Source organism: Ixodes scapularis, unplaced genomic scaffold (assembly GCF_016920785.2).
Source record: "Ixodes scapularis isolate PalLabHiFi unplaced genomic scaffold, ASM1692078v2 ptg000925l_1__unscaffolded, whole genome shotgun sequence".
Lineage (NCBI taxonomy): Eukaryota > Metazoa > Arthropoda > Arachnida > Ixodida > Ixodidae > Ixodes > Ixodes scapularis.
The window spans coordinates 733,360-741,712 of NW_024610070.1; positions in this window are offsets into that span (position 1 = coordinate 733,360).

Below are 8,353 nucleotides of genomic sequence, written 5' to 3' on the forward strand. Positions count from 1 at the left end.
GCTCTTCGTCATGACACGGTGTTGCAGAGAGCAGGGTAAAATACGGCTACACGGATCACCGAAGCAAACGACTGCTATCTTAAATCTTGGCTTGTGATTGCGCCTTTGTAGTAGATCATCTAATTCGTTTTGCTGGAGAGACGCAAACGACGGGCATAACAAAATCGCTTGCATATTCCGCATATCTCACAAAAGCATTTACCCTGTCACCTTGCGAAAAGCGCGAAACACGGAATCCGCACCGTCCTAAGCTTCCCGTTTTTTACCTGCTTTAGAGCAGTTTGTACCTGCTAGTAGATATGCCTACTGAAACTGAAACAGGGCAGTGCCAGAGAGAAAGAGACAAAGTTGGGAAAGCTTGCTCGCTCTCCAATTTCTCAACTCTCAAGTGATTGTACCATAATAAATGCACCAACGCGTCTTCCAAAATAAAGAAAGAGCACTACGTTCACAACATGAAAAATGGTCTCAGTACATGCATCTGTGGGCAGGTAGGAAACCTTGCCCTAATTTATTCACGCCGCATGATTGGCGCAACAAACACGTTGCAGGACCGAATCATCTACTCGAGCGGTGTGCGTCGCTATGCAAACGCAGTCCAACACGAAGCATAAAAAACGGCAGATTTAAGACAACAATCCGGAGTCCATTATTCAATTAAAACAACGTAATTTTGTTCAAAACGCCCGCTGCTTCTTACTCACGGTATGTGTCGGGATACTTCCAGAGTTTGAAACGGAACGAAGGAAGATTTACTTTTAAAAACGCTCGCTGGGTCCTCCCGGACCAGCTGGACCGGATCAGCTGACGACGACGGGACTGTACCCGTTGAACCTCCACCACGCAACAAACTATTTGCGCTCCGTGTTAAAAGCGTGGTTCAAACAGACCCGGAATACAAAGCACCGCACCACACACGACGAATGTTTCAGCTCTTTTTCGCATCGCCGGGTTGCACCAAATAGAACGAGATCGCCGAAGACAACGCCGCGCTGTCGTGAACCTTGGCTTGTGGTTGCGAACTCGTGGACCCTGTGACTCCCTTCGCTTTCAAAGCACACACGACGGCCGACGAAGCATATGAAAGTTTTCTTGAAACATTTTCCAACATATATAATTGTAATTTTCAATATAAACGGTATGTTAATAGCAAGAAGTGCAGAAAACCATGGGTTACACCCGATATATTAAAAATGATGCAGAAAAAAAATACACTCTACCAAAAATTTGTGCTCACTAAAGACTTGACTGTCTTATCAGCTTTCAGAAAGCAAAGAAATAGAATAACAAGTGAGTTACGACGGTCAAAACGAGCATACTACAACTCTCTATTTCTAAATGTGAAGCGAACGGAGGTTGTGTGGAAGAACTTAAATGCGATACTGCATGAAGGTAATAAATTGGAACCAATTACTGAACTAACAATTGAAGATGAAATAAAAACCGGAGCTACTTTGGCAAATGCATTTAATGATTTTTTTGTAGATTTAGTAAACAGTGTTCCTTCAACTGAAGCTACGAGATATGTTAAAAGTGTCCCAGAAAGTATATTCTTTTTCCCAACGGATGAGGAGGAAGGAATTTCTATTTTTACATGTTTAAAAAATAGTAAAAGTTGTGACATTAATGATATCCAAATAAAACCTGTTAAATACGTAATCAAATCGATTGCTTCGATTTTAGTGTATGTTTTCAATTTATCGATTCAGACTGGCATTTTTCCACGTAAAATGCAGGTAGCCAAGGTGTCAGTGCTTTATAAGACAGGGGATAAAAACGAACTGGGAAACTACAGGCCGGTTTCTGTTTTGCCAATTTTTTCTAAGGGATTAGAAAAAATAATTCATTAAAGATTATATCGTTTTTGTGAAAAGCATTCCATACTATCTCCTCATCAGTATGGGTTTCGTAAGGGCTGTTCAACTGAATTAGCCCTATTAGAACAAAAGGAACTAATTCTTAGCAATATTGAAAAAAGGCTTCTTACGTTAGGAATTTTTATCGATTTTTCGAAGGCATTTGACCGCCTTAACCATGAAACCTTACTACAAAAACTGCTAGCTTACGGCGTTAGAGGTAAAGCTCTTGACATTATAAGAAGTTACTTGCAATCCCGGTTTCAGATGGTGGTAATAGATGGCTACCACTCTAATAGTAGACAAATGAAAAATGGCGTTCCGCAAGGAAGTATTTTAGGGCCGCTTCTTTTTAACTTATATATCAACGATATAGTAAATATTGACTCTAAGGTGCATATGATAATTTATGCGGATGATACTTCCATTTTTTTCTCGGGCAGAAATACTTCTGAATTGATAGAAGCTGGTAATCGGTTTCTTCATAAACTGAATGAATGGACTATTTCTAACTCACTAGTTATAAACAGTAAAAAAACAAAGTCTGTCATTTTTAGATCAAAAGGAATAAATAATATATGTCAGCAGCAGGCCCTTACCTTAGGTGCACAAACTATCGAAATGGTTAAGACAGTTAAGGTGCTTGGGGTAATGTTTAACGAATATTTGCGATGGGATGAGTCCATTCAGTCTACTGCAAAAAAGCTATCAAGAGTAGTGGGTATCATTTATAAGTGCAGGGAAAAACTACCTTCATCGGTATTGCTTCTTATTTACAACTCTTTGTTTTATTCTTGTTTTAATTATTGCTTTTTGGTATGGGGAAATTCTACTTATTCGAATATTAACATTCTTTATTTGTTACAAAAAAAAAGCAATTCGTGCGATCTGCAATGAGGCTTACTGTAGCCACACAACACCCATGTTCAAAAGATTAGGCCTGATTAAAATAACAAATTATTATGACTATAAACTTATTCTCATGTACAAAACAGCATTAAATAAGCCAGACAGTATCTTCCTTTCCCTGTCCTCCTTACAAACAAAGCAGATTTCATATGCTGTTCGACACGCTGACACCTGGATAGTCTCTCGTTCAAGAACCAATTATGGTGACCAGATGCTGCAGTATAGGCTACCTAAAGTTTTAAATACTATGTCCCTTTTGGGTGTTGAAGTTGAAGTCATTTCCAAAAAGTGCTTACGTTCCAGATTTGTTGAATTGTAATATTTTAACTAGTCAAAATAGTGTACCTATAGTTATTTTTGTATCGTTACTGTTTTGTTTAATTTTGTATTTGAGATTGTTTACTCTGCGATGACTGCTGTTGCTGCCGAAGGGGAGGAAGGGACTCTGTCAAGCAGTTCCTACTGCTTTTTTCCCATCCTCCCACTCTTCATTGAAGAGAAAAATAAACTTGAAACTTGAAACTTGAAACTTGATTACGAATTCTACTTTCCGTATTCCAGGAACATCACAGGGGCACTTCTCCGGTCACGTCTTCACTATGTGCTCGCAAACTCCGAAGCTGTATGCGAAGCTTCTCGCGTCCCGTCAAACCAAAACAGTAGCGGCGCCATGCGTACTTGCCAGATTTTCTCCGGTCAAACAAAAACAACGAAAGCCAACCGGCGCTTGCTTCCAGCGTACATCGGCGTTGCGCTTGCGCCGTGGCCAGATCGCTTGCAGTTGAAGGGGTTGAAGGTTGAAGCAAAAACGGAACCAACTGCAATGTCACGTGTTCACATCGAGGACACGCTTTTTATATCAATTTCAACTGTTTGGAACGAATAATTAGACCCATGACTTTATTTGTGGTGTCTAAGAAACTGTTATCAGGACCCCTAAACTAAATACAAACATGGGCGACATGAGGGAAGCCGCATTGCCATCGACCAGAAGATGGCGGCGAGCACGGTAAGCGCGGGTTTCGCCAACGTTCTGCGACATGGCGCAATTGCTTTTGGTGCATATCTGTCTCCGAGACATGTTTCTTTCCGCGGCATTTGTCTCGACGGTCCATTCTAAGTGTGCCCCCAAGCATTCCGGTGCTTCGATAGCCGGCAATGCCGCGGTCGTCGCCGGAGGCGATGCGTGTTATCGAGGTCGGCTACACGGTTATGCGTGTATGACCGAACCAAAACACGTTTTTTACAACCTCGCATGATTTCTGAACGAATTATCCGTTACTCATCGTGTAAATTTATGGTAATTTGTGTAAATAGCGTGTTTTTCACCCCAAATATTCGCCAAATACACGGGACTTGCTAACAGTGCACGTCAGCCGTGGACAAGTATCGGTGTAAACATTTGCGAGCATGTTGTCAAGACGAACCTGATTGCCCATGTTGCATACTCTTAACTCTCCATATGTAGAGTGCATGTACAGTGGCTTAAAGGGGGTAGTGTAACGAACGAAACCGGAGAAGCGGCACAGCGTTGGAAGATGGCCGCGGGTGGCGCTGGCGCTTGCAGCACCGTCGTTCCGGCTATGGCTCTGGCGTGGCCGCTTGGTTAGCGTGGCTCCGGCCAGCTCCGGCCGATTCGCAGCTGTCGACTACACTGTCGTCTACTAGTTTCATATTTTTATTCACCTCCAAACATATATCATGTCGTTGGAAGTCCACTGGAAACAAATAATTGTTTTTGATGTATTTATATTAGTTATGAAGCGTGCTAAGGTGCCTCTATCTGCGGGCCGATTCAGGCACCCAACGGAGCTGCGGTTCGAAGCGCCGCCTACATCGTCTTCCAAGGAGCGGCCGTTCCCAATGCATGGTGGAGGCTACGCGGTAACTACACTACCCCCTTTAAGCCCCTGTAGTACATGTCTCAGACTAGGAGCCGTAAAGTGATCGAAAAACTAGCAATGATATTTTCGCGTCATGGTATTCCGCTCGAAGTCTGTTCTGGTGGATGACCCCAGTTAGTCTCAAGAAAGGTAAAGGGGCCCTGCAATCATATTAAAGGGGCTGTGCAACAATTCTCGGACTTCAGTTCGATAGGTGTGTGAGTTAATCCCTACCACCCGTGGAATATAGAGCAGAAAACCGTTTTTCGATACGTGCCCTAGTTTTTAGAGCGCAGCTCTTAGGCGCCCGTTCCCGGCTTGAGCGGCGTCGGCGTCGCCGTCGCCGTCGGCGTAACCGCGAGTAACTCTCGTAACCCTCGTGAGGGTTACGAGGGTTACTCTCATGAGGGTTACCCTCACGAAAATCACGAGGGCTACGAGGGTTAGTTACCCTCAAAAGGTTTACCCTCACGAGGGTCACGAGGGTTATGAGAGTTACCCTCACGAGGGTTATGAGAGTTAGTTACCCCCACGAGGGTGACGAGAGTTACCCTCACGAGGGTGACGAGAGTTACCCTCACGAGGGTCACGAAAGTTACCCTCACGAGGGTCACGAGAGTTATCCCCACGAGGGTCACGAGAGTTACCCTCACAAGGGTTACTAGGGCTACCCTCACGAGGGTCACGATGGTTACCCAGGTCACGTGACCCCCTCCCCGGGTCACGTGACCTCCCTAAGGTCACGTGACCCCCATTGACGTCATCGCCACTGATGACATCATCAGTGACGTCACTGATGACGTCACCGGCATCCGCATCGACATCGTCATCATCACTGATGACGTCACCACAATCCGCATCGTCATCATCACTGATGACGGCATCAGGACGTCACTGATGACGTCACCGGCATCAGCATCGTCATCGTCAACATCAGTGATGATGCCATCAGTGACGTCACTGATGATGTCACCGGCATCCGCATCGTCATCGTCATCATCACTGATGACATCAGTGAAGTCATCAGTTACGTCGCTGATGACGTCAACGGCATCGGCATCGCCACGTGACCCCCAGGTCACGTGACCCCCCGATGTCACGTGACACCCCACGGTCACGTGACCTCCACAAGGTCACGTGACCCCCACAAGGTCACGTGACCCCCCCCCCCCCCCCCCCAATGTCACGTGACCCCCCGCCACCCGATTTCTTGATTTTTGATCAAGAATTTCTTGATCCACCCCCTAGTGCCCTTCCCTCCTCCTCCTCAAGAGCTGCGCTCTAATTCGGCGTTACAGGGAGTTCTAAACGGCTTTCATTTTAGAGCGCAGCTCTTAGGGGCCCGTTCCCGGCTTGAGCGGCGTCGGCGTCGGCGTCGGCGTCGGCGTCGGCGTAACCGCAACCCTCGTAACCCTCGTGAGGGTTACGAGGGTTACGAGGGTTAATCTCATGAGGGTTACCCTCACGAGGATCACGAGGGCCACGAGGGTTACTTACCCTCGTAACCCTCACGAGGGTTACGAGGGTTAGTTACCCTCAAAAGGGTTACCTTCACGAGGGTTACCCTCACGAGGGTTACTTACCATTGTAACCCTCACGAGGGTTACGAGGGTTAGTAACCCTCGTGAGGGTAACCCTCGTGAAGGTAACCCTTTTGAGGGTTACGAGGGTTAGTAACCCTCGTGAGGGTAACCTTCACGAGGGTTACCCTCACGAGGGTCACGAGAGTTGCCCTCACAAGGGTTACTAGGGTTACCCTCACGAGGGTCACGATGGTTACCCAGGTCGTGACCCCCCCTGGGGTCACGTGACCTGGGGATACCCCCCGAGGTCACGTGACCCCCCGTTGACGTCATAGCCACTGATGACGTCATCAGTGACGTCACTGATGACGTCACCGGCATCCGCATCGTCATCGTCATCGTCACTGATGACGTCATTAGTGACGTCACTGATGACGTCACCGGCATCCGCATCGTCATCATCATCACTGATGGCGTCATCAGTGACGCTATTGATGACGTCATTGGTATCGTCACGTGGCCCCAGGTCACGTGACCCCCCGACGTCACGTGACGCCCCAAGGTCACGTGACTCCCACAAGGTCACGTGACCCCCAAGGTCACGTGACCCCCCCGCCCCCCGAGGTCACTTGACCCACCCCCCAGTACCCTTCCCTCCTCCTCCTCAAGAGCTGCGCTCTAATTCGGCGTTACAGGGAGTTGTAAACGGCTTTCATTTTTTTTTTAACAAAATACAAACAGATTGAAATATGTGCCCCCGCGGCCACTCTCAACTCTCACAACGTCTTTCCAGTAATGTGGTTGTCACGTGGTTGTGACGTTTAATGGGGAGGTAGGTTTCCGGATTCGCTGGCGGCTTTGGCTCGGCCCGGCAGGGACGGTGAAAGCTCGCAGCTCGCTCTTGTAGCCTCTGCTACGCTGGCATTTAGAACGAATCGGAGAATAAAAAAAACTGTAGTTGAGAAGCGCATTGACGCACGTTCGAAACGCGAGCCGAATATTCGATTTTGCTCGCCTGGAGCGCTGCTCAAAACTTTAGAGCTACGCGACTATAAGCAAGTGAGCCACGCCACAGAGCAGAAATGGTTTTGTTGACCTCTGATAGATGGCACCACTAAAACTACGAATAATAATTTCTCGTGCTGGTAGGATACCTTCGATACATTTGTTTATGTCAATACGACCAGATTTCTAAAAATAGTCCTTATATTTAACAGATAATTACACAACTTGCCAATGTTTTACACGTTCCCCATTTAACGTCACGCTCACGTCACGTCCACGTCACGCCGGCCGCGCCCTGTGGTTCCGACGACCACCGCTGTGCGGCTGCACGCCGGTAAAAAAAGCAGTTTTAAAATGTCCGATTCCTTACTGAAATCGCAACATTTCCGAGGAAGCTTGGGTGTTTTCTGTCACTTTGGGCAAGGCACATAGGATAAAAATTACAGGCTGCGATTTCTCCCAACGTTAATATTGTTGCACAGCCCCTTTAAGCGTCTACCTTTTGTGGGGTTTCCACGTTTCTTGGGGTTCGGGCAAGCCAACGGGCACGGAGATAGTAACTAAATATCAGTGCGTCATATTTTAACCGGACGTCGCGGAAACCTCCTCCACCGACGAGGGAAACCCGCGGTACCGAAAGCGCGCAAAAAGTGACGTCTTTGGTCCTGGGCTTACTACTGGTCAGATCCTCTAAAAGCTTCTTTTTAGTTGAAATGCAAAATATAAGTGACGTGAACCGTTTCAATTACTTATAAAAGTAGTTTTTGTTCAGTATTTTAGATCAGAAAAGAAACGAATGCAGTTTATAAAGTGCGGAAACAAGAAATGACTCGTCGATATACGCGCCGCCAAGCGGTGGAAAAGGCGGCGCATACTAGAAAGGAGTAGTGGGATCAGGCGCCGACACGTAAAGGTCCCGGATGTACGCGGCGGTGCTGCGGTCGTGTGGACTGGAGGATCCGACCGGCTTTGAGCGTTCCGAAGGCCTTCGGCGAGAAGCTTTGTCTTGCGGTTTTACCGTTTCGCGGTATGGCAGCGCGAAGTGGCTCCCACTCCGATCTGTTCTTTACCCCGTGTTTGCTGTCGTTTGTGGCCAATGAAGTGTTATGCCAAATTAGTGTTTAATCGCGTAGCAAATGCAATGAGAGCCGCTCTCGCCGCCCGCTGCATACAGCCT